Source organism: Canis aureus, chromosome 7 (assembly GCF_053574225.1).
Source record: "Canis aureus isolate CA01 chromosome 7, VMU_Caureus_v.1.0, whole genome shotgun sequence".
Classification (NCBI taxonomy): domain Eukaryota; kingdom Metazoa; phylum Chordata; class Mammalia; order Carnivora; family Canidae; genus Canis; species Canis aureus.
Genome location: NC_135617.1, coordinates 48,905,135 through 48,932,988, shown reverse-complemented (window position 1 = coordinate 48,932,988; position 27,854 = coordinate 48,905,135). Strand labels below are relative to the sequence as shown.

Below are 27,854 nucleotides of genomic sequence, written 5' to 3'. Positions count from 1 at the left end.
TACTTCTTTTGGGGGGAGGGACAAGGTTGCAATGACAATAGTCCTGGCTAGAGTGAAGTTCTCCCTCTGGGGAGCCAGGACAAGGCTAAGGGCACCCAGAGGCTGGGAAACACCAAAGACAAATATGCCTGCTCTGTCACTGGCCTGGGGTTTTCGCTTCTCTTTAACTTACCACATATATTTCCTGGGCAGGAGGTAAGGACGAGAAGAAAACCTCACAGCTACATAACTCCTGATGGTTCTAGTCCCGCTTGGTGCACACATGCCTGAACCCTATATACGGAAGCATCAGTGGTGATGGGACACAGCTGAGGCAGATGGCGAAATGAAGAGAAGTGGGAGTCCTCTCTTCAGGAGAAAAACCTGTCCTTGTCTGGGTCAAATAAGTAATCTGTTTTTTTTTTTTTAAAGATTTTATTTATTTATTTGAGGGACAGGATAAGGAAGCATGAGCAGTGGGAAGGGGCACCGGGAGAAGCAGACTCCCTGCTGAGCAGGGAGCCTGACAGGAGGCTCGATCTTAGGACCCCAGGATCATGACCTGAGCCCAAGGCAGATGCTGAACCGATGGAGCCACCCAGGTGCCCTCAAATAAGTAATCTAAAAAACTTTACTTTAGTACTCTTCCCACCCCTTATATGTCACCACACTACAAAAGTTTTGTCCAGATTGCTGATCCTGTGTGAGTTCCATTCTCCCAGGTTCTCTTTAGTTACTAAAACATTTCCCCAGTGTAAGGAGTCACAGCTAGTTAGCATTATTCCTTCTTTGGACTGACTCTGCTAGGTAATATAAGGAGCTTTTGTCGGGAAGCATTGTAGTCTAAAGGTATCTCTTTGCAGGCTTGGTGAGATGCTTTTCACAGGATGCTCCAAGAGCAGAGCATGTCTATGTTTGCAGAAGCCTCTGCTGTAACTGTCCCTCCCATAAGGCCTTGTAGGAGAACGCTCTTCCTTCTCTGGAGCTTTGGTGGTTACAGACGGAAATGATGGTAAACTGAACGCAGTCCTGCTCCCTCCACAGGACTGATCAAAACCTTTCTGCACCAGAGAGGACATTAGGGCTGTGGGCCTGCCTCCTGGAGGTCACTACAGATCTGTTTGTCAAAGTTCCACCTTTATATGTATCTGACCATTGTCCCTTTGCATGGTGGGTCTCTCATCCTCACGCTGCAGATTCAGACCCTCTCCTACTTCTGGTGCCTGTGAGCCTTTTTAGATTTCCCCTACAAGCTGCGTGCTAGAGAAGCTCCAGCTTTAGTTACAAACCCCTAAGGGCCCTGGAGAGCCAAGGATGTGTGTCAAACAGCTCTGACCGGCAGTATTATTCATCCCGGACCTGCTTACAACTGCAACTGCAATCCTTACAGTTTTAGAAAGGAATCTCAGTAAGAGGCCAGAGAGAATCATCTGGTTTCACATGGGAGAGATTTATTGGTTAAAAAAAGGCTAACGATGAGAGAATTATTAAACCTGCTTAGCCTGTTATTTATTTACTTATTTTTAAGAGATTTTATTTATTCATGAGAAACAGAGAGAGAAGCAGAGACACAGGCAGAGGGAGAAGCAGGCTCCCTGCGGGGAGCCTGATGTGGGACTTGATCCTCAGACCCAGGATCACACCCTGAGCCAAAGGCAGATGCTCAACCGCTGAGCCACCCAGGTGCCCCTTAGCCTGTTATTTAAAAACTGCAAAAGTATTGGGTATCCTTCAAATTGCAAAAAGTGTATATAACACCCCAAAAGACTCCATTACCCTCTGCCTTGTAAATGCACCATGAGTCCAGGGAAGCTTGTGAACTCTGTGTCTGGCTAAAAATCCTCTGGGGATGTGAGGTGACAGATGCAAGGAGACCTGCTCAAGAACCATTTTCCTCCAATAGCCAGGAGTCACAGAATCACAGAGCTGTGCAAGGTGACCTTGGCAAAGATACACAAGGCATGCTGGTCGTTGAGTTCAAGAGGAGGGCAAGAGCCATGTGGCACACACCACCCAATTATAGTCTATTTGTGGAAAGCCTAATGTGTGTTTTCGTTAAAGGACGACTATATGCTGAGGAGAATCGAGTTGGCAGTCTTGGATCCGTATCATCCACAAAGAACATGCAGAGGGAAAACGTTATGAGTATTTGACTCAAAGGGAGATGGGCTGAGATGACAAATGAAAGTGAACTCTGTGTAGCACTTACTTAGGTCTGAGTGCCTGAGGTGACAGGAAAGTCACACAGCTTCCGCAAATGGACAAGCCCTGAAAAACAAGCCCCTGCTCAAGCAATTCATTTACTTTCCAGCGGACCACAAACTTACCCAGTAAGCCATGAAATTGTGTCTGGAGGCAAACTGCAGCCAGGCCCAGGAAGACAATTTATCACTTTCTGGAAAGGCTCTGAAAAATTAAAAATAGGAAAGACACGCTGTAAAACTGGATACTTCATTGTGTGAGGATTCTCATTAGACTAAGAAAATAGCACCACTTAAGTTTCTATTTATAGGACAAGAGTGGAAATGAGGATTATCTGAAGGGACCTCCACAAAATTAATTGCGAGATTCTTCTCCCTGATGTTTTTAGATTCCGGCTTTGTGCAGCAAGGGGCTTGTTGGGTAAGTGATCAAATCATTGAACAGTTGCTTCTGTGCCTTCTAGATGGGAATTATACCTAATCATAGGATTACCTCCACTTCCTGACAGTATCTAATCCAGAATAAAACCCTGTTTCATTGAACCCTCACCAAAATCACCTAACACAAGCCCAAATCCAATAATAAATCCTTTCTAACACCTCCTCACTGAGATAACCCACAATTCTCTGAGGAGCGAGGTTGCCCTCACTGGAACAAACTGGAAAGCCCAAATTTTCTTCTGTTACAGGTGGATTCCTGATAGTCTCTGACAGGAAGGCATTGTCAATGAAACAATAGACCAAAGCACCAGTATGATCTTCTAGTTCAAACTGAGGCAGGCAGCTCCCTTGCACTGTGTACATACATCACAAAAAAAACTAGTTAATGTGGGAAATTCAAATTCCTCTCTTTTGAGATTCACTCCTACTCATTCTTTAAAACAGAATAAAAAGCCATGACTATCTCTAAGAGGATTCTAGGCCATTCTTTTCCAAGTAGGAAAGATGCCGACTGGCTTGAGCTCTGGGCTGTTGATTGCACAGAGAGAGCCAATAGCAATTGAAAGATTCGTAGAAGGTGAAATCAACCTATGTGATAGTTAAACAGGGGTAGATGAGGGAGGAAAAAGAGAGTTTACATCAAATGGGTTTAGAGGGGCCAATTTTGGAGATGAGACTGGAGTAAGAAAAGAGAAGATGTTGAAGCAGCTGCAGTAGTAAAGAACTTGGATGTGAACAAGATGAAGAAAATGAAGTTTCAAGAAGTTCTCCTCTGCTTTATGAAAGTGTCCCAAATGCCTCAACCCTCATTCTCCTGTTTGCTTTCTTAAAACAAAACCAAAATGACTTAATCTTTTAGGAGAGATTGTAGGAAAGATTTCAATTTCTTTTAATTATGTGTTGTTGTTGCCAGTCTGTTTTTTAATGTCCCCCACCCCCCACCCTAGTGACTGTGCCAGTGAAGCATTATACAAGTTATATTCAAAAGTCAGCTCACATCCCAGCCCTTCCCTTGCCCCACCTCTGCTACTTGTGTCTCTATCCACCACGGCATTCTCACGGAGAGGCAGAATGGCCTATAGCATCAGAATGCCGCCATTTTTTAATCGTCTGGTCTCCCCTACTGAAATGTGGTTGCCTCAAGGACAGTGGTTGGACACTACTTACTTTATCCCTGTATGCAGGGCTGCCCAGCAGAGGGAAGTCTCTCAGCATACTTTGTTTTACCAAGTAAGTGTCATCCAGCCTTGTGTTCTAGCCGTTACCACCTGGCTCTGTCACTGAAGAAGTTTGTGAAGAACCCATTGCAAGCCAACCAGCACTGTCTCCTCCTGCACACTTCTGGCATTTCCCTCTTCCTTTTCTTTTCCAATCCTTTCAGAACAATAGTAATTAATGCTGCTTACAGGCACTGTACTAAGCCCTTCGTATTTATTACTTACACTAATTCTCACAACAGTTCTGTGAGGTAGGCATTATTTTTCCCATTTTGAGGTTAGAATCTGAGGCTCGAAGACGTTTGTTTCATGACATGCCTACAACATAGCTAAGAAGTAATGAAAGTGGGACCTGAACCCCAGGTCCCCTTGAGTTTCCAGACTTCTCACAGTTGCGCCAACAGGAGCAGACTGAATCTCATACAAAGCCATTTAGGTAGGCCTTACCCCTTGTTACCAGAATTACTTCCCACCAGCTCCCCAAACGCCAGCTTAACAACACCACCAGGAGTCCCTTCACATTCACATGTCCCACAGTTTTGTCCTGCTATTGCCTCCTACTGAAGGCCCCTCTTGCTTGATACTCTTTTTGCTCATTTTTGAAGACCCAGCTCAACTGTCTCCTCTGTCATGAAGCCATCTCTGTCTTCTCCACCCTCCACTAGATGTAGACTCCCTTCTCTCTCACAGTTAATTGTTTTTTTTTTAAGATGTTATTTACTTATTCATGAGAGACACAGAGAGAGAGAGAGAGAGAGAGAAAGAGAGAGGCAGAGACACAGGCAGAGGGAGAAGCAGGCTCCATGCAGGGAGCCTGAAGTGGGACCCAATCCCAGGTTTCCAGGATCACACCCTGGGCTGAAGGCAGTGCTAATCCACTGAGCCACCTGGGCTGCCCTCTCACAGTTAGTTTGAACCTCTGTTATGGCACATACTATAATCTGTCCCAAGTTAGAGCAATTCCAATGCATGTGTTGTACTTTATACTTTTTTACCTTTCCAGTGAAGCATAATAATAGTAAACACATAAAATTTACTAGGTGTCTGGGAATAGTCTAAGCACTTCACATATATTGAGTAGCTGAACCCTCATAATAACTCTATATGGTATGCGCTATAGCACAGAGAGATCGGTAAACTTGCCTGGGGTCACAAAACCAACAAGAAGCAGTGACAGGGCTTGACACAGGCAATCCAGCACCAGAGTCCATGCCATGAACCATGGTCTGAGCCGCCCGCATACACATAGCACGATCGCAGTGTCTGCTAAGTCAAAAAATGAACAAATATACAACTGCATGAATGCAAGGTAACCAATTTAGTGTAAAATTAAACAAGCCAGTCACAGTATTTGACTTATTTGACATCCAGTTGCCTCAAATTCATAGCATTAAAAAGAACATTTATGGAGGGACGCCTAGGTGGCTCAGGGGTTGAGTGTCTCAGGTCATAATCCCGGGGTCCTGGGATCGAGTCCCACATCGGGCTCCCTGAGGAACCCACTTCTCCCTCTGCCTATGTCTCCACCTCTCTCTGTGTGTCTCTCATGAATAAAAAAAAATAAAAATAAAAATAAAAACCTTTTTAAAAAAAAAAAAGAACTTTTATGGAGTCATCATTGATTTTTTTCATTTATCCAGCAAAATTTTTCTATAGATTATGTTTCAGCCCCAGGGCCAGAAGCTAGAGTCTGTATCTTGAGAACTCACAACAAGTCAGTGAGAGGAACTTACAGGTGCCCACTGAGACATGCAATACCTGGAACTCTGTAACTAACTGTACTTGGCTTTCTTACTGTTGTAACCAGTGGACTGAAGCAGTGGTTCAGTCTAGCTGATTCTTCTCTCTCCATCTGGCACTGTCCAGAGACATTTTTGGTGTCATAATTGATGTGGATGGTACCAGCATCAGGTGAGTAGAATCCAGGGATGCTCCTAAACATCCTAACATGCACAGGACAGGACAGTCCCAACAACACAGAGCTATATTGCCCAAAATATTGATAGCACTGAGGCTAAGAAGCTCTGTATCAAAAATGTAAAGAATAACCCTGTACCAAAAACTCAAAGAGGCAACTAGCAGATAAGTCTTAGAAACCTATTTACACAGTACACTGATTATAGACAACAGAACTGTACTATAAACACTTTTTATTTATTTGACAGAGAGAGAGAGAGAGCACAAGCAGGGGGAGCAGCAGTCAGAGGGAGAGGGAGAAGCAGGCTCCCCACTGAGTAGGGAGCCTGATGTGGGGCTCAATCCCCGGACCCTGGGATCATGACCTGACCTGAAGGCAGACACTCAACCGACTGAGCCACTCAGGTGCCCCTGTACTATAAACATTTGACTTGCTAAGAGACTAAATCTTAATTTTTCTCAACACTAGAAGAAATGATCATTACATGATGTGATAGACATGTTAGGTAATGCTACATTGGCAGTCATATCGCAACATCAATGTATCAGATCTACAGATCTTACACAACATTGTATGTCAAATATAATCCAATTTTTCAAAAATCAGAGATGAATACAAAGCTCTCATTTGGGGGTATCTCTCAAACTTTTTAAGGAAAAGACCTGTGTAGAATTGGAAAAAAATAAACCACAGCACTGATAAGAAAATAAAGTACACACACCAAAATAAAATCAAGTTTAAAATACTCCTTTAATCTGCAGTGCTGGCAAATTAATCTGATTACCAGGAATTTTGCATATGCTGTCGGTGGTGCTGGTGTGCTGGAAGGAAGAAGATTGAATTTCCAGCCTCCCCCAGAAATTCTCTACGGAAAATTTGTTAGTTAGCCCTCCTTACATGCTACAGAGCTGAGGTTCTAGAATGAGAAACTGCTTCATCTAGGATAAAACATGACTTCTAAACCTGAGGCAGACAGGATTTGGGAATACTCAGTCTATTTTAGAGATCAAATATGGACCTAGAGACCACCTCCTACAGACCAGGCTTCCAGAGGAGTGAGATGGTGACCCCTTTCCTGGCTGCCCCGCCCATGGTGTGGGCTGCTATTGGGATTTTAAGGACCCAAAGAGGGGCCCATTACCCAAAATACTACTCAACCCTAAATGGGAGGAAGCATTCACTCTCCTATAGGACAAAGAGAGTAAAATACATGGAATAGCACTAGAATGCCTGTGTTCAAATCGAGCTCTCCCCTTTATTAGCTGTGTGACCTTGGATAAATTACTTAACCTCTCCGTGCCTCAGTTTTGTCACCTGTTAAATGAGGGGCAGCCTACTTCATTAGGTTCTGGGGGGAATGAACTAAATTAATTTGCAGGTAAAGCACTCAGAATAAATCCTCACACATACAAGAGCTATATAAACAAACCTTAGTTATTCTTATTAGAGTATGAGCCTACTGGAGAAAGAAGTTGCATCACATTTTTTGGATTCCCCTGGGCCTAGTATACTAGTATAGAGCCTGTATTATTCCTAGAATATGTGACAGTGATTACACCCCCAAGTGGCTTTGCTTTGGTTTGATGTCAATATTGTGCTCAGGCAGCTCCCTCATCAGTGTTAATACAATTTGCGCTTTTGCTGAGTCACTAGATTATCTGAGAACTTTTTTTGAGTTTATTTAGAGTTAAAATTGAAGGGCAGTCTAACAGAAACTTAGATTTAGTACTTTAAATGCTTTTTTCAATTGATTTTTAAGAGAGAACACGTGTGCACACAGTCATGTGAGTGGGAAGAGGGGCAGAGGGAAAGGGAGGGGGAGAGCCCTTAAGCAGGATCCACACTCAGCCCAGAGCCGGAGGCAGGGCTCAAACTCATGACCCTGAGATCATGACCTGAGCTGAAATCAAGAGTGGGATGCTCAACTGACTGAGCCACCCAGGCGCACCAGTACCTTAAATACTTTTTAGAAGTGTTTTGGTCAATATGAAGAAAAGGGACTGAAAAAGGTTCACCTGGGGTTGGTGTACAGGAGTGGAAGGTAGGAAAGGAAGAACAAGTATCAAAATGTTTTCTCATTTCCATCAGGATTTCTTTTTTGATGCATTTATTAATTTTATTTCTACTTTTTCTTGTATAAAGCACCCTAATCCAAGGGTACAGCACAATGCACTTTACATATGCATAACTGTTCATAACCACCAGATTCAGAGCTGGAAGGAAGATTTCTAGTATCCCAGAGGGTCCCCTTGCTCCCTTCTAATCCCACTCTCCAATTTCCATCACTCTCAAGTAGTTTTGTGAGTTCTTGCACTTGGTAAAAAGATGCCTTTCTACGGGTTTTAAATTTTTTTTTTCCTGAGAGCTTTATTGTTTTACTTTTCACGTTTAAGTCTATGATCCATTTCAAATACATTTTTTTGTGTGTGTATGGAATGAACTTTTTTTTTCTGTACATATATCCAATTGCTTCATTTCTTTTTCAAATTTTTTAAAAAATTTATTTATGATAGTCACAGAGAGAGAGAGAGAGTGACAGAGACACAGGCAGAGGGAGAAGCAGGCTCCATGCACCGGGAGCCCGACGTGGGATTCAATCCCTGGTCTCCAGGATCGCGCCCTGGGCCAAAGGCAGGCACTAAACCGCTGCGCCACCCAGGGATCCCCAATTGCTTCATTTCTGTTAACTGAAGAGACTGTCATTTCCCCACTGAGTTGCAGAGGTATCTTCATTATAAACCAGTTGACCTGTACATGAGGGTCTGTTTCTGGACTTTCTAATAGTCTCTCTGTGTTCCTTTGGTATATTTGATTATCCTTTATTAGTATCATACTGAATTAATTATGATAGGTCTATGGCTTCATACGTTTTAAAATTCGGTAGTGCACAAGCCCTCCAATTCTGTTCTTCAAATTGTCTTAGGACTCTAGGTCTTTTGCATTTCCATATAAATTTTAAATTTAACTTGCACATTTCTACCAAAAGAAAAAAAAAAACCTTTGTTGGGATTTTTAATACAATTGCACTAAATCTATAGATCTGTTGAGGAGAAGCAACATAATAGCCATGTTTACCTTGTTGTATGAGCATGGTATTTTTCTCTATTTACATACCACTTTCTTTAATTTTTCTCAGTGATGTTTGGTGTGGAGATCTTGCACATCTTTCACTAGGGTTATTCCTAAGTAGTTAATGTTTTTTGATGAGACTGTAAAAGATACTTTTATTTAATATTTCGTTTTCCTTTAATTAGTTTCTACTATATAGAAATGCAAAGCAACAAACATGCTAAATTTGTTGATTAAATCTAACAATGTGTACACTCTAAGTTGCTTTCCAATTTTTACCTTTTGCTTCCTTATCTCATCTTTTTTCCTGTATAAAACCTAATGAAGAATGTTGAATGGCAGTGGAAATAGAGGTCATCTCTTGTGCTTAACTTCTAGAGGAAAGCATTCACTATTTCACCATTAAATAAGATAGTTGCTGTTGCGTTCTTGTAGACATATAAGTGCCAGTTTTTATTCCAGGCTTGCTAAGAATCTTTAATGCAAACAGGTATTGAATTCTATCATATGATTTTTCTACATTTATTAAGATGTTCATTCATTTTTTTCTCCTTTTAGTTGTTAATGCAGTAGATTATATTGATTCATACTTTTGAAAAGTAAAACAGCCTCTCTCTCTTCTAGAATATTACTTAGAATGCATATTACTTAGTCATAATGCATTATCAGGGGTTCCATTTGCTAATATTCTGTTTGATTTTTTTTCTCTATGTTTCTGAACTATATGTATCTATAATTTTCTTTTATTTCATTTCTTTTGTTAGCTTTTGGTCTCATTATTACACTGTCCTCATATGGTAAGTTGGAAGGTGTTCCCTCTTCCTCTATTTTCTAAAAAATTATGCTTAAGATTGGTATTATTTCTTTATTAAATGTTCTTGAAGACATCATCACCAAAACATCTAGGCCTGGAGTTTTCTTTGTGGGAATATTTTAAATTACAGATTTAACTACTTTAATATATGTAGGATTATTCAGATTGGCCATTTCTTTGGGGGCAGTTTTGGTAAACTGTGTTTCCTTCCTTCCTTCTTTTTTTCCTTCCTTCCTTTCTCTTTTTTCCTTGATCAGTTATGCATCAGTGTTCATCAATTTTATCAATCTTTTCAGAGAAATAACTTTTAATTTTGTTGATTTTCTGTTTATAATTGCTTTCCATTTTACTGACTCTACTTTATCTTTATGATTGTGTTACTTTTACTTGCTTGGGGCTTAATTTGTTGTTCTTTATCAAATATTTTTTATAAACAGAAGCTTAGATTGTTCATTTTCAACCTTTCTTTTTTTCTATTATTTTATTTAAAGCTATAAATCTGGGCAGGCTGGGTGGCTCAGTGGTTTAGCGCTGCCTTCGACCCAGGATGTGATCCTGGAGACCTGGGATCAAGTCCCACATCGGGCTCCCTCCATGGAGCCTGCTTCTCCCTCTGTCTGTGTCTCTGCCTCTCTCTCTGTGTCTCTCATGAATAGATAAATAAAATCTTAAAAAAAAAACAACTATAAATCTAAGCACCATTTTAGCTGCATCTGGCATGTTTGGGTATGCCATATTTTTGCTATCATTCACTTCACAATATTTTCTAATTTTTACTGTGATTTCTTTTTAAATTCATGAGCTAATTAGAAATATGTTGCTTAATTTCCAAACAATTATAGGTTTTCATTCTGCTGAAATCTATCTTTCTGTTTTTGAGGAAAGAATCTGTATTCCTGTTTTGGCTTTTAGTTCAATTCCACTCCTGGCAGAGAATATACTGTGTATTATTTCAATCCTTTAATTGATTGGAACTTGGTTTTTGTTTCAGCATATGTTCTATTTTGGTAACATGTAGCAGACAGTTTGGGAATACTGACTTTTTTTGTCTTCTTATTTTATCAGCTACTGAGAGAGGTATTTTTTTTATTATTATTATTATTTTAAAGATTTTATTTATTTATTCATGAGAGACAGAGAGAGAGAGAGAGAGAGAGAGAGAGAGGCAAAGACATAGGCAGAGGAAGAAGCAGACTCCATGCAGGGGTTCTGATGTGAGACTTGATCCTGGGATTCCAGGATCATGCCCTGAGCGGAAGGCAGATGCTTAACTGCTCAGCCCCCCAGGTGTCCCTGAGAGAGGTATTTTTAAATCTACATCTATTGTTTTGGATCTATATGTTATTTTTGCTTTATATATTTTCAGTATATATTAGAAAACATACACATTTAGAATTATGTTTTCCTGTTGAATTAACCCTTGGATGATTTTGAAATATCCCTCTTCCAATCCCTAGTTCCCTTGTCTTAAATTGTACTTGGATAGCCACAGCTGTATCAGCTTTCCCTTTGTTATTGTTAGCATGGTGTATCATAGTAAACATCCTTTTACTTCCATTTTATCTGTGTCATTATATTTAGTGTCCAAATTACAAACAGGAAATATTTGGGATAATTTTTAAACTCCAGTCTGGCAATTTTGGTCTCTTAATCACAGGATTTAGTCCATTAATGTTTAATGCAATTACTAACATATTTGAATATAAGTCTGTCTTTCTTTTTATTTCTATTTAATCTTCTGGTTTTTTGTTCCTTTGCTCCTGCTTTCTAAACTTCCATTTTAAGTACTCCAGTATTTTTCAGTATTCCATTTTGTCTTTTGTGTCAGCTTTTAAAAAAAGATTTTATTTATTTGAGAGAGAGAGTTAGCAAGAGAGAGCATGAATGGGGCAGAGGGAGAGCAGGCTCCCCATTGAAGCAGGCTCCCCACTGATCAGGGAGCCCAACGTAGGGCTCAATCCCAGGACTCTATCATGATCTGGACCAAAGGCAGATGCTTAACCAACTGAGTCACCCAGGTGCCCCTCTGTCAGCTTTTAATTATTTTCATTTTATTCTTTTAGTGGGTACTCTAAAGACTGTAATATGCATCTGATTATTAACTAAGTACAATCTACCTTAAATTAGTTCTTTCACCACTTCATCAGTAATGCAAAACAGTTTAATTCCATTTACCCTCCTCCTGCTTTTGTGTTATTGCTTTTGAAGATTTTTCTCTCTGAAAATGTTATAAACCCCGTAAGACATTACTATCGTTGTTGCTTTAAGTTGCAAATATTTTTCCATATTTATCCCCAGTTACCCTTCCTCGGAATCTCCTGTCTTTCCTGCAGATTCTTGAGATCATTTTCTTTTCCCTTGAAGAATTTTTAAAGGATTTCTTCTATATAAGTTCTGCTAGTTACAATTCTGTTCAACTTTTAGTTGTCTTAAAACGCCTTTAATTTGCCCTAATTTTTGAAAGATTTTCTTTTCAGAACACAGAATTCTAGATCAGCAAGGTTCTTTTCTTCCTTCAGCATTTAAAAAATAAGTATCATTCCACTGACTCCTACTTGCATAATTTTTGTTGAAAAGTTAACTATTTGTCTTACTATTGCTCTTTGAAGAAGATCTAGTCAGAAGCATATGTTTCTTAATTGTCTATATTTTCCATATCCCTTCATCACATAGTATGATATGATGGCAAGGACCATTTCTGACTTGTTCATTCTCAGCCTCTAGAATTGCACCTGGTGGCTCTATATTTAATGCATAATTTTTAAAAGAATTTGTAAATGAATGATTGAATTACTTAACTAGGGCAATGCCAAAAAAAAAGTAGTGACTTAACAGAGTGAATGAATGAAGTCATTGTCTCTTGACAAAATCCATACTCTTATTTCTAAGAGCCATTCAGACTGTTTCACAGACCTCCTGCTTAAACTAAATTTCACCACTGCATAAACATTGTCTTATCTACATTAATAGCTTTGATAAATTCTACTTGCATAACATATGTCTGGATAATAACATCTGAAAATAAGATATTATAGAGGAGAGATTCTTTATAGGTTATTTATTATATTTAAAGATGAGCAAAACCAAAATCTGTTCTTTTGCAATTAGTTTTTAGATAAATTGATTTCATAATGTAATTTCTAAAAGATGGAGATTTATTAGACACAAAGATAAAAGGAGGTTACAGTGATTTTAAGTAAATAACGATGATGCTCATTCTCAGCATCAGACTTAATAACCAGCAGAGCCAGACTTACAAATAGATGAAACTTCTAATCCTTGCCAAGATAAAGGAAACAAATTTAAAACAAATACGTTTTGCATATTACTCTCAACTATTTTTTTGTAAACAAGAATATTCAGCTTTCTTGTCTGTTAACAAATGATACAAAATCAACATAAGTTTCACTTAAGTGACCGCTTAAAGATTTCTAGGTTTCCTTTATGTTGCTTTACCACACAGTAGGCAAGGCTCTGTAGCTCAGATATTCATCCATCCTCTAGTTCTTTAATGGAAAGATAAAACAGGCTTTGCATTAATCAGAGCGAACAATTGCTGTGCCATATCCAGTAGCAGTATGGAAAAGAGTGGGGAAATGAAGAATTAACCATTTGTCTCTGAGCCACCCTACATGATCTTTGGATAACTTACACCAGGAACTTCTCTAACAATGGGAAGAGTTGAGACCTGGCTATCTATATTTTGAAACACTCATCTGGGACCAAGCTTTCTTGCAATCAGGAATAGCAGTGGATATGCTATTTGTTTGTTCAACAAAATTTTTTGTACACCTATTATGTGCTTTGGTGAGTTGGAGTTTTTTTGTGAAAAAAATATAGTCAAAATCATGATGGTCAAGGAGCTCACGTTCAGTAGGAGAGCCTGAGAAGAGTGACAGAGGCAAGAGAGTGAGGGAGTGCTATGATTAGGAAAGAGCAGGTTGCAAGGCTGTTGAGAGTAGGATGCACAGGAGCTGGCTGGATGATGGGGCAGAGATAGTGGGGTGGAAATGAGGAACTCAGAGCATTCATAATGAGTCAAGAGATTTTCTAGAAACTAGGAACATGGAGATATCAGAACTTTCTGACCGTGAACACATTTCCCAGCGTAATGGATGCTATGTGAGGTTGACAAGCAATAAGAACTGTTCTAGCAAAGGCTTTGAGAAAATACCCCTAGGGCTACTGTGAGTGATAATTATTTCTTATTAGTACCTATTAATGTGATAATAGCCGCAACTCTTTGTGGCATGCTTGCTCTATACCAGGCTTTACACTGAGGCTGTGGAGGCTGCCTCACGTTACCCTCTACTAACCTAACGGTGTGGGCACATTTTAATCCTTATTACAGACATGGCCACAAAGACTTAGAGAGGATAATTTGCTCAAGTTTGCAGAACTAACAATTTGTGCAACCACAGTATTAATGTGAGTCTACCAGATGGCAGAACTATTGTGCTTGGTAAGGTCAGGATATGAGTATCTGACTGAGTATCCGGAATTATTTAACAAATACTTATCAAGTATCTGCCACGGATCAGAACTGTACCAAAATTATAGAATGGAGGGGGCTTCCATATGTCTAATCCCCTCATTTCTGGCATGAGAAAACGGAGGCTTATAGAAGTTGAGGGAATTTATAATAAAGTGACATCCTATCTTTGTCACCCATGACTGGGAAACAAGAGCTGAAAACAACAGAAAGAAATGATAGCTGTATGGATTTTTAAGACATTTAGGTGGCGACATCACCATAATGGTGTAGTAGAAGACCTCAGCCTGTGGCCCCCACAAAGACCAAACCTTACACAGCCATCCAGAAACCAGACTCACTCAGGGGGAGCTCAAGAGTCCAGTTAAGCAACCTCAGCAACACAGTAGAACACTGAGAACTACTGCATGGAAATGGAAGGAAGACCAACTTCATTTTGCCTCCATCATTTCACCCTGCAGACAGCGCTGTTCTAGGCCAAGAGGGAAGGCGCCAGCTAGAGAAAGTTCTCTTGCTGAGAAAGGGAAAGCACCCACTCAACCAGCTTCTGAAGCCTTTCCAGATAGTCGCTTCCATTTCACTCCACCTAAGGACCAGCAAAGCTGAGATGTAGAGAGATACTCAGGGACGAGGAAGAAGAGCGGGGGCTACCAGTATGAGCCATGTGGCAGGAAGCTCTCTGTAGAGGAGCCCAGAAGCTTTTGCCCCTGAAAAAAAGCAATGGCAAGCAACTCATCACATAGTCCATGCAGATTTTACTGGATTTTTACCCCATGGGCATTTGCCAGCCACCTGAGTCCCTCTGGGCTCCCTAGCCTGCTCCACCCCCACCAGCGTCCAGGATCTCCTGGCAACAGGCAAGCCTCTGAAGCTGCAGAAGTACAAAATGCAAGGCCATGGTCCCTGTGGTGACTCTCACAAGTACATGCTTGAGGCTAGCCACTCCAGCTGTGCACCTGCACACCCTTGCCTGATTCCCAGCACCAGCCTCCATTTCTGTACACATGCCCATGGGGAAATCCGTAGCCACAGGGGTGTCTACAAAGAGCCGAAAGCCCCTATGGCTGCTCCTGGGACTGGATTTAGCCCTGATCTGTCACTGGCCTCCATTCCGGGTCTACTTGAAACTAGCAGTGCATCTGCACTCTGCCCATCAAGTCCGCTCACCAGCCTATACTGTAACATGTATACCTGTGCCTAGAACCAGAGGCTGTGGCTACAGCTTTCAGTGTGCCTGAAGCAGAATACAAAAGGAAGAAGGAAAATTGTTTGCTAATGACATAAAAAAATACCAATAATTCCAATAAAAACTGTTAGAATAAACCAATTCAGTAAAGTTTCAGAATATAATCAGTTGCATTTCTATGTACTAACAATAAACCCTCTGAAAAAGAAATAAAGAAAACAATCTCATTTATAACAACATCAAAAACAATGCAATATTTAGGAATAAGTTTAACCAAGGAACTGTGAGACCAAAACTATAAGACATTACTGAAAGAAATTAAAGGAGACACAAATAAGTGGAAGGCTGTCTCTTGTTCATGGATCAGAGAATTAATATTGTTAAAACAGCCATACTATCAAAAGTGATCTACAGATTCAATGTAATCCCTATGGAAATTCCAAAGGTAGTTTTCACAGAAATAGAATTAATGATCCTAAAGTCCATATGGAACTACCAAAGATGCCAAGTAGTCAAAGCAATCCTAAGAAAGAAGAACGAAGCTGGAGGCATCACACTTCCTGACTTCAAACTGTACTATAAAGCTATAGTAATCAAAATCATATGGTACTGGCATAAAAACAGATGGATCTGAAAAAAAAAACAAACAAACAAAAACAAAAACCAGAACTGAGAGCCCAAAATAAACCCTTGCATATATGGTCAACTAATACTTGACAAGGGAAGCAAGACTAAATGATGGAAAAAGGCTAGTTTCTTCAGTAAATGGTGCTGGAAAAACTAGGTGTTCATATGCAAAACAATGCAAGTGCACCCCTCTCACAACTCATGGAAAAGTAACTCATGGAAAGTAAACATAAGACCTTAAACTGTAGCACTTAGAAGAAAACAGGAAAAAAGCTCCCTGACATTGGTTTTGGCAATAATTATTTTGAGATGACACCAAAAGCACAAGCAATGAAAGCAAAACCAAGCTAAAAAAGGGTCCATACAGCCAAAAGAAATAATAAAATGAAAAAACAACCACAGAGGGTCAGGAAAAGGGCAGAAAACATTTGTCAATCATATATCTAATAAGGGGTTAATTTTTTTTTTTATAGATAGAGTCTTTTTTTTTTTTTTTTTTTTTATGATAGGCACACAGTGAGAGAGAGAGAGGCAGAGACACAGGCAGAGGGAGAAGCAGGCTCCATGCACCGGGAGCCTGACGTGGGATTCAATCCCGGGTCTCCAGGATTGCGCCCTGGGCCAAAGGCAGGCGCTAAACCTCTGCGCCACCCAGGGATCCCTAATAAGGGGTTAATTATCAAAATATATAAGGAACTCAAAAGACTTAAAAGCAAAAAAAAAAAAAAATGAAAAAACAATTTAAAAATGGCCAAACCCCCAGTCACAGAGCCTCAGCCCGCAGAGGACTGGGCAGTCTTCCCCTTGAGCCTCCGGCTGCCTGACGCTCCAACCCAAGGCCCACCTTCTCCCACCACCTTCCTCTGTTCCCACGGAGGAACAGGAATCCTAGAATACGTCCCATATCCAGAAATTCCACTCTTGCGATCTCTTTGTAGATGCAAGTAAGGGTGATGCTCTGCTTCCTGCTGGCACTGAGGTTCTATCCATGTAAGAACCCAACAGAGAAATGGCAGGAAGGCCCTTTCTACTGTCTAAAAAATTGCTGATGATTACGACAAAGAGAAGCTAGTGAAGGCGTTTCAGAAGAAATCTGCCTGCAATGTGCTGTCTTCCAGAATATGGAGAATCCAGGTACCGGGCAACCAACAGGAGAACACCTGCCAGTTCCCCCCTCCTGGAGAATGGACTGGCCAGGCACGACCAGCCAAGGTTCGCGGGTTTGAAGTACTTTGGGCTCACCGAAGCTTACGTGAGCATTTCCTTCCCATGAATAGAATTCTCCTTCTGTCCTTTGTTACAAGTTTAAAAACCTCACAGCTTGTGTAGTGTAAGCATTTGGGGTCTGCTTTGGACTCGGGCTAGTCTTTCTCCCTCGGGCAGTAAAGCGGAGAGAGCCGGGCTGTCTCGTGCCGAAGTCCGCAGAGGTCACGCCTGAACCCAAGCAGTCACGGGCTGTGCGGGTCCAGCCCGGAGCCCCAGGATCACAACCAGCTGTGCCAGGGCAGAAGCCCCTCAGCTCTCGCTCTTCCGAGTTCCCTGCCCAGAGAGAATGTCCACACCTGAAGAGCCTGCGGTGAAGCCAAGAGGACCGGGTGGGCTGAGACAGCACCAGAGGGAGTCGTTGGCAGCGAAAGCAAGATCCCTGGTGTCTCCCACCTGGCCGGACGGGCAGAGCTCAGAGCGGCCACCCTGCCCCTAGTGAGGTGTGTTGGGACATCTGTTGCCACCGCAGTCTTTTGGGCCTGACAATCCCTAGCTCACTGACGCCCAAGCACCAGAATGCGAGGCCCACCTTCCATCAGAGTTAAACTTGACGGAGGAATAAACCTCACACTGACGGGTCAGTCCTGAAGCTGGCTGCCGAGCTCGCCGCTTAGGAACAGAGGCCCAGTGGCTCTTGCAGTAACAGCCTGGTTTGGGTTTATTTTTTCCTCTCGGTTTTAACATTACAAAATGCCTTCGAGCCTTTATTTAAATAAAACTGGTGTTGGGGCGCCTGAGGGGCTCAGTCTGTTAAGTGCCTGCCTATGGCTCAGGTCATGATCCCAGGGCCCTGGATCGCCCCCCGCCCCCTCACCGTGGGCTCCTTGCCCAGGGGGGAGTCTGCTTCTGCCGTCCCCCCTGCTTATTATATGTGTTCTCTCTCTGTGTCAAATAAATAAATAAAATCTTTTAAAAAATACAAACTTGTTTTCAGAAACAAAAATAAAAAAATGGTCAGAGAAATTGGGTGTGGAGAAAGGGGAACACTGGTGTACTGTTGGTAGGAATGTAAATGGGTGCAGCCGCTATGGAAAACAATATCAAAACACTAAAAATAGAACTACCTAATGTGATCCAGCAAACCCATTTCTAGGTATATATCCAAAGGAAATGAAACCACTATCCCAAAGAGAAATTCGCACTCCCGTGTTTATTACAGCATTATTCATGGTGGCCAAGATATGGGCATATCCTAAGTGTTCATCAACTTAGATAGCTGGGTGAATCGATAAAGACTGTGTGAGACACAGATATAGATGTCTAGACATACACACAATTGCATATGATTCAGCCATGAGAAAGAAGGAAATCCTGCCATTTGTGACTACATGGATGAACCCTGAGGGCATTATGCTAAGTGACATAAGGCAGAGAAAGGCAAATACCGGACGATCCCCCTTACATGAATCTAAAAACACTGAACTCATAAAACACAGTAGGATGGTAGTTGTCAAGGGCCAAGGGCTTGGGGAAATGCGGAGATATTGGCCAAAGTCAACAAATTTCTAGTTAAGACGCATAAAGTTCAGGGATCTAAGGTAGAGCATGGTCACTGCAGTTCATAATATTGTATTGTGTACTTGCAAGTTGCTATGACAGTTGAATCTCAATGTTCTCACCCTAACAACAAAATGGTGATATGTGCGGTGATAGATGTGCTAACAAAACTTACCGTGGAAAACATCTTGGAATATATGTGTTTCAAATCATTCCACTAAACACTTTAAGCATCTGCAATTTTATATGTCAGTGAATAAATTCTGGAAATCTAATGTACAGCATGATGATTATAGTTAACCATACTGTAATTTTTACTGAAAGTTGTTAAGAGAATCTTAAATGTTCTCACCACACACACACACACACACACACACACACATTATGTGAGGTGATAGAGATGTTAATGTACCCCATTGTGGCAATTATCTTGCAATATATAAGTGTATCAGATCAACCTGCTGTATACTTTAAACTTATACAATGTTATCCTGTAAATAACATCTCAATAAAGCTGGGGGAAAAAACACTGAGGAGATCAGACAGGTAAACATTCCTTATAAGTTCCTGCTCTTCTGTTCAGTGAGTCACTGAGAATGATTGAATCAAGAAAAAGTTAAGGGGGGGCAGCCTGGGTGACCCAGCAATTTAGTGCCGCCTTCGGCCGAGGGCATGATCCTGAAGACCCGGGATCAAGTCCCATGTCAGGCTCCCTGCATGGAGCCTCCTTCTCCGTCTGCCTGTGTCTCTGCCTCTCTCTCTCTCTCTCTCTCTCTCTCTGTGTGTGTGTGCGTCTCTCATGAATAAATAAATAAAATCTTAAAAAAAAAAAAAAAGAAAAAGTTAAGGAGCCTTACTTTTTCCTCCCCACCGAAAACTGCTTTCAGTGTGAAGGTTGTAGCTTATGTGCCTTTTTTGTCTGTGCATTTTCGCGTTATATGCTGTTAGGTACCTTTCCTGGAATTATCCTCCAATGTGTTTATAATGACTGTTCATAAACTGTTTGGAGACAGGGCTAATTAAATATGGCAACTGAAAGAAGTATGGCCTCCCCAACAAAGGACATGTGGCTTTTAACTGGAGTCAGGATGACTGTAACCGTTCTCCACTTTGGCCCACCAAAAACTTGGAATTTGCCATTACAATGGCACCACATGAGATGTAGTCACTGAATTAACATCTGGGCATGGTTATCAGTTGGTTTTCATCTGGAATATTCATTTTTAAAGTTTGGCCCATGCTGCCCATTTATTTTTCAGAAGGTGTATTAGGTTCCAAATACCTTAAGCACCCTGTGGTAGGCGTCAACCTGGCTCAATTCTTGGAAAGAATGGACAACAGAGAAACCCCTAGGAGCTAAGTCATACTCACATAACTGGGGCAGATTGTAGTGGGGAGGGACATCAGGTTGATACTAATTACTTAGCAGGAGGTTCTTTAGAGAACCCACAAAAGAAAACTTTAATCCAGTTCCAGGAATTCTCCTTGATTCCTGTCATGTAGCCTGACTAACAAGCCCTGATTTATGGGAGGGTTGTGGCCACGATGATTATCTTCAGCCAATGAGACATGTTCGCTCTCGGGAGAATGGGGCACCATTTTCAAAGTATATTCCGCAGAACACTGATCAGAAATCAATATGGAAAAAATAACTTAAAAAAAAAAAAGTCTCTCAGGCAAAGAGGTTTGGCAAATGCCAAGTGAAATTTAAGGTAAATGAGTTTGTCCATGACAATATTTTAGAATGTTCAATGGTCTAGTGTGCCTCTCCAAACTTACGTGAAGCTAGTTGTTTGTTTGTTTGTTTGTTTGTTTGGCAGAGTATCCTGGTTTCATCTTTTCCTTGCAGCGTGCCCCCTTGTTTTAGGGCCAGTCACCAGTCACAGCTTTCTAACAGCTTTCTCATTTTCAAAATAGAGTAACACCTATTTTTATGGGTTCAATACAGGGATTGAGTAAAAGTTTATATACATATGTACTGCCTTGTAAAAGATAAAGTATTCAAGTGGCTCCTTTCAGGCATAGGCATGACTGGTGATAAAGACTATACTATACATGTCTCTTCACACCTTTTGTTCTTTTGAAACACATCTGTAGCCCCCTCACAGCTTTAAGCCTGAACATTTTCTCTTTCTTGGGCAATCTCATCTCTGGTTACGCTATTTTGACCTCTGTTTCTTGCAATTCTATCAGGGCCTCATTATTGCATCTGTCCCACCCCATGCTAATCTAATACATACCTATTCACAGCATTCTCCAAGATGTGAAATTGGGGGGAAACACAAGATTAAACAATGTTCAACAGATGTTACACATTTCACTTCAGCGGGACATCTCAGAGCCGTAGTTATGTATGGCATTATGCCCCTCCAAGAGGGAACTATAACTTAGAGCATGTTTTCCAAATTTATTTTACAATGGAACTCCACTCTTCTTGACGTGTCTATGGGTCCCAGTGGTCTAGAGAATGCACATTTGGAAATGCTACCGTATAGGCTTGGTGGAAGTGAAATGGCCCCACTGCTAAAGTCAAGGAGAATCTCTGAGACTATATCTCCAGTAACCTCATGCTGTCTTGGTACTGATCAAAGGTTAAGAATGATATGTACCTATAGCATCCAGATTAATTACATTATCATAAAAAACATTTTGATAATGTCACAGCTAAAAAACTTCACAGACAGCAAAATCTTGAGTAGCTTAAATTTCCCAGGGTACAAAGTACCTGAATATATTGTGTTTTCTGGTTAATTTCGGCTAAAAATATTTATAAAATCGATAGGTATACTTTTTGGACTTTGTCAATCAACAAGTAAACATAATTAAACATGTCTTGATGATTTGAGTTCTTTATTTGTGGTATTAGGAGATGGGGCCTTTGGGAGGTAATTAGGTCATGAGAGGCATGCAACCTGACTATAGGGATTAGTGCCCTTCTTAGAACAGGCACGAGAGAGGTTGCTTCTCTGCTCTCCACCAGGCAAAGACACAGGGACACTGCTGTTTGTAAACTAGAAACAGGCCCTCATCAAGAACCCTTCCTGGCCTTCAGAATTGTGAGAAAGAAGCATCTGCTGTTTAAGACACCAAGTCTATGGTAACTTGGTACTGCAGCCCAAGCGGCCTATGACAAGGGTCTTACAAAGGCATGGCAGATATTGTCAATGACACAATCCTTTATCCCTTCTAGGGACAGGAAGGGCCCCAGTTAGCACATTAGTTGCATCCTGTTTGATTGCAGATTTTTGCTGAACACATTGACCTCTGACTCCTGAGAGAGGACTGGCCCAATGACTCATTGCCTGAAGGCTTGTCTATCATGACACCTTCTGTCCTCGTAGGGCTCAAATGACATGAAAACAGTGCTGCTGTGGGGAATTAAAGCAAGGACAACTTCCATAAAGCAGCTCACTTGACTGCAGAGGAGAAGGCATTGAAGTAAAGGTCTTCCCCCTGACTCTTACCAATATGCAGGTGACACACGCTCTAATATCAAGGAAAACTGAGTAATGTGCTTACTTCTTCATAGTAGAATACCTGGATGACTTTCAATGACACCTTGACTTTAAGGAATGAATGTTACAGCAGTCACAGATTCTAGAGGTGATACATCTTGAAAGTAATCACATGACTTGACCTAAGAACAACAACAACAAAAATCCTGAAGTTTCCAAAGAGAGGTAAGCTGACTTAATTTCAAAGCATTCAGATTCCCAGTCTTGTATTATTTCTACCATTTTCCTGTTAGACTCAGAAGTTTCTTGCTTTTGTATCTTGTTCTTGCCTTGCATATGTATCTCTACCACAGCAGATGCCAGGTAGATATAGTCAGAAATAAGTAGCTTTTAGGAGAATTCTAGAATCATAGAAATCAGGCTCCCAAGGTTTTCCAACAAGTCTTAAACCTAATACTTGCTACTGGTGTCTTCCTGTCTGTAACAGGGGTTCCTGGGTGGGGTAGAGAAGGGAATTTCTTTTAATCTGTTCCTGACAGGCTAGAGAGATACAAGAAGTTAGAAAGAGGTATACTCCTTTCACGAGTGGATTTAGGAAAGAGAGCCTGTGATTAGGTCATAGAGGAAGCCTGGGATGCAAAAGATAATTAACAGAGGATAAAACCTCAGAGAGCTAACCATGACAATATGCTCAGGGAGAGCCTAATCCAGGATACTACCAAGAGACAGAGAGCTATTAAGCCTTATTAATAATGTTCATTAATAAGATTAATTAACTTTTTATAAAATTTAGGTCAGTGGTTCTCAACCTGGACTCTGCACATCAGCATCCCAATACCCAGGCTGCAACTGAGCCAGTTAAGTAGAAGCCTCTGGGGGTGGCAGCCAGGCATCAGTTGTTTGAAAATCTCTCCAGCTGATTCCAATGTGCTGCCAAAACTGAAAACCACTGATTCAGGCCGATCTGAGAGAGAAAGATGAAGAATATCAGCACATATTATTTCAAACGTTATTAGGTGAGATTCCTATTTGAGAGTTGGGGAAGATGGAAATACTGATTATCTCCAAGCAAATGGGCCAGGTACAGGTGAGACCTGGCAGGCAGGAAGCAGCAGAAAAACAAGAGGTCTGGGCCTCAGGAGCAAAAAAATCTCTGCAGTCCACAGGGTTTGTTCAAACAACAGAGATTTTCAGCAAACCCCAAATTTGTTGATTTCATCTCTCCTTCTATGCAGGAGAGATGCTCCTTCTATGCTCACATCATGCAGAATCTGGAGGAGTGTGTCTAATGGAATGCAAAGAGTTAAAGCAATGAAGACACTGTGATTGAGCAGTGTCATTATAACTAGGGCAAGAACTAACCTCAGAAGCAGATGAAGATTTTTATTTATTTACTTTGAAAGAGAGAGCCACAAGGGAGGGGGAGAAGGAGAAGCATACTCCCTATTGAGAAGGGAGCCTGATGTGTGGCTTGATCCCAGGATCCCAGGATCATGAACTGAGCTGAAAACAGATGCTTAACTGACTGAGCCACACAGGGGCCCCCAAGATGAAGATTTTAAACATTCAGCTGAAAGGAGTAGGGAAATGAAACATTATGTGACATCCCACTACTACAGAGAAAGTTGAGGCTCAGAGAAGGAGACCTCAATGTTTCTGATGCTATTAAAGCTGGTAAGTATTCAAGATCTAGAATAGTCAAAAGCTGAGACAAAATGGCCAACAAGCACCTGAAAAGACGCTGAAGGTCACTAATCACTAGGGAAATGCAAATCAAAATTATAATGAGATACCACTTCTCACCCATTAGGATAGTTACTATCACAAACAAAACAAAACAAAAAAGAAAAGTGTTGGTAAAGATGTAGAGAAATCATAACTCTTGTGCACTGTAGGCGGGAATGCAAAAGGCACAGCTGGTATGGAGAACAGTATGGAAGTCTCTCAAAAAAGTAAAACTAGAACTACTGTATGATCCAGCAATTCCACTTCTGGCTATATATTTTTTAAAAAATTGAAAGCAGGGTCTTGGAGAGATATTTGTACATCCATGTTCATAGCAGCGTTATTTAAAACAACCCAAAGGTGGAAGCAATCTAGATATCCATTGATGGCTGAATGATAAACAAAATGTGGTCCATACATGCAGTAGAATATTGTTCAGCCATAAAAACAAAGGAAATTCTGACACAAATGACAGCATGGGTGATCCCTGAGGACCTTATGCTAGGGAAATAACAGTCATATAAAGATAACTCTTATATGATGCCACTTACATGGTTAGAATGGTAAATTTTATGTTACATGTATTTTGCCACAATTAAAAACTATAGGGGCACCTGGGTGGCTCAGTGGTTGAGTGTCTGCTTTTGGCTCAGGGCGTGATCCTGGGGTCCTGGGATTGAGTCCCATATCAGGCTCTTTGCAGGGAGCCTGCTTCTCCCTCTGCCTATGTCACTGCCTCTCTCTGTGTGTTTCTCATGAATAAATGGATAAAATATTTTTAAAAATAAGTAAATAAAAAATAAGTAAATAATAAAAATTATATATAACCAGATATTTTTAGATTAGAAAAAAACAAGGTATAGTAGAGTTTCTATAATATGCAAATATTTTTGGCTAAGGAAGAATAAAACTTAGTATAATCTCTTATTTCTTGCTTTATGTGTGTGTACACATTTTTGTATGTGTGTATGTATGTGTGCTCATGTGTATATGTATTTTACACACATGTATATTTAGACCAAGAACCAGTAGAAGAATAAGTAGGAAACTAATAAAATATGGGGTGGAGGGAAGTGGGACCCAGACCTCTGGTGACACCTTTTTAATAGTTTTGACTTTTGAATCAAGTAAATGTATTGCCTATTAAAAATTAAATTGTTCAAGTAATAAATCTAAAAACGGACAAAGCTGAGGAGAGAAGAGGCAGCGGAGTGAGGGTTGATCCCCTGCGGGCCTCTTGGGGCCTAGTATTTAATAGACACATCAACAGTGGCTTTATTCCAAGTGTCTGCGGTACCCATTTGTCTTGGGCTAAGACAAATGTGAGATTAAAGGGAAACTCTCCTCGGAAACAGACAGCAAAAGCCTAAGAATTCCAGAGCGAGAGGCAGGGGAGTCCCACCCTGCCCGGCAATGCATGAGGCCCAGCATCTTGCTGAGGATGGGGGAATCCAGGGAATTGGGAACCTGGAAATGCTCCCAGAGAGCTGTACATTACATATGAAGGGAACCACAGTCCCAGGAAGGAGGGAAGGCCCTGTCACCCTGGAGGAATAAGGAATGTAGGGCCCAAAGGGGAAAGAGCAAAAACTAAGCTCTGTATATTGAGCTGGATCCAAAGGGAAAGAATCCTGGAGTGTCTCAAATGCCACTCGTTTCGAGGGGAGTTAGTATACATTTGGGTCCTCTCTCCCCATAGAGAAAGGTAGCATCCCCAGTTAACCCCTTGGTGCATCAGCTCTCTCTGTGGTGACTCAGTTTACAAACTGTACACTCACTCTGGAGCCCAGCTCAGCTTGACCAGCATCCTGGCAGGCTTGAAACCAAGGATATCTTCTCTCTGTGTTTCCCTCCCCTTCCTCTTCCAGGCAAAGCTAATTCACCACTTGGGTCTTTGGCGGCAAAGCAAAGTAGGTTTGGTTAGTATTTTTCCTGGAAAATTTCTCATGTAGCACACATTCTTGTTGGATACATTTCCAGAACTGGTCTCGAAGTGTACGTGCATTTAAGGCTCTGACACACATTGCCAAATTGTCTCCTAAAGAGGCCATTCAATTTCTACTCTCTCGGCAGTCCACCACGTTCTCGCCAACACTGTGCACAATCAGACTTTTCTGTATTTGCCAGACTACTAGGGAGAAGTGATCTCATAACTCTTAAATTTGAGTAGAGTTGGACATTTATATTCTTCTAATGGGAATTGTATTTTCACGTCTGTTAAGAAAATTTTAGGTGCGCCTGACTGCCTCCGTCGGTTAAGTGCCACTCTTGATTTTGGCTCAGGTCATGATCTCAGGGTCCTGGGATCGAGCCCCAAGTCACATGGGGTTCCAAGCTCAATGGGAAGTCAGCTTGTCCCTCCATCCCTCCCCCATTTGTGCTCTCTCTCTGTCTCTCTCTCTCTCTCTCAAATAAGTACAATCTTTAAAAAAAAAAAAGAGAGAGAGAGAGAGAGAGAGAGAGAGAAAAGTTTATCCTTTGCCATAATATTTTCCCCAGTTTGTCTTTTGACTTTGTGGTAGTTTTTTGATGGGTGGGCATTTATTCACCTTTCCTTTCATGACTCCTATATTTTGTGTTTTGCTTAGAAAGGCTTTCCCCACTCTGAAATTATATTTTTTTAAAAAGTTCTCTCTTGGGGATCCCTGGGTGGCGCAGTGGTTTGGCGCCTGCCTTTGGCCCAGGGCGCGATCCTGGAGACCCAGGATCGAATACCACATCGGGCTCCCGGTGCATGGAGCCTGCTTCTCCCTCTGCCTGTGTCTCTGCCTCTCTCTCTCTCTCTCTCTCTCTGTGACTATCATAAATAAATAAAAAATTAAAAAAAAATAAAATAAAAAGTTCTCTCTTGTGTTGTCAGCCTTTTTTCAGTTTTAGTTTTGGTAGGGTACCTTAACAGAAACTTATTTTGAGGTAAGGCAGGTTTCCACCAGTCAAAATAAAGAAAGCATTTCATAAAACTGGACATTTTTCTTGTATATATGTTCCCCCCAAGACATTATGGCTCTGGTTTCTGCCTCCCTAGGACTGTTTTCAAGTAGTTCTCATAAGTATAACCTAAAAATACATCTATAGAAATTTTGCTACCATCGAGCAATGCACAAGCAAGTTTCCGTGCCGTGGGCAGCCTGCATTCTGTTCTGGCAGCCACACAGACATTGTTTTTATAGTCTTAACAACAGTTTCCAGTAAACAGATTACACCGCGTGGGAGAACTAACTTTGAAAGGGGCCTCAGTTGAACTTTCATTATTTGTCAATTATCAGCATGAAGCTACTTATAGATTTCATGTGACCGGTTGTTAATAACATGGGCGAGAAGATGTCCAGTAAGGAAGATTCTAAAGGGTTTCATTCAAAACATCAAGAAATATTTTCAAAGCAATGGTTTCATCAACTTCAAGACAGGGTCAACTTTTAACTTATCTTCTTATGTGATCTGAAAAGTCTGCCAGCAATTATTTATTCTAATCCCCATCTCTAGGAAGAATATTCCCAGTGCTTATTCTTTGCTGGGACAAAACAACAAATATACTGGATATACTGCATGTTGGGTGATGAAAATTCTAGAATTCTTGGTAGGAACACAACCCCCCATCTAAATATATTTCCAAGGATCTCCACCACCAATACAGTTCAAGCAATATTAATATGGAGCAAAATGCTGTTCTCTTTTGCATTCTCCATAGTCCCCTGTACCTACCATTAGCTGGATGGCAGTGAGATGATCCTTCCTGCCAAATCAATAAGAAACAGAGAAAATGGAAAGACAATAAAAAGCCATTATTTCTAGGGGCATGTTGGCGGTGCAGTCAGTTAAGTAGTTGACTCTTGGTTTTGGCTCAGGTCTGATCTCAGGGTCATGAGAGAGAGCCCCATGCTGGGTTTCAATCTCAGCACTGAGTCTGCTTCAGATTCTCTTTCCCTCCCCCCTTCCTGCTTGTGCTAAGTAAATAAATAACCTCAAA

At 41.1% G+C, this 27,854-nt stretch overlaps 1 pseudogene across 1 annotated transcript in view; it reads left to right on the top strand.

Annotated features, from left to right (window-relative positions):
• The first annotated feature begins 9,501 nt into the window (after nt 1-9,501).
• The window catches only part of LOC144317331 (chloride intracellular channel protein 1 pseudogene), a 30,365-nt pseudogene continuing 12,012 nt past the window's right edge, over nt 9,502-27,854 (top strand). The window contains exons 1-3 of the transcript XR_013383302.1: nt 9,502-9,622; nt 22,240-22,387; nt 22,956-23,178. The product of XR_013383302.1 is annotated as a chloride intracellular channel protein 1 pseudogene (transcript). The remainder of the gene's footprint in view (nt 9,623-22,239; nt 22,388-22,955; nt 23,179-27,854) is intronic.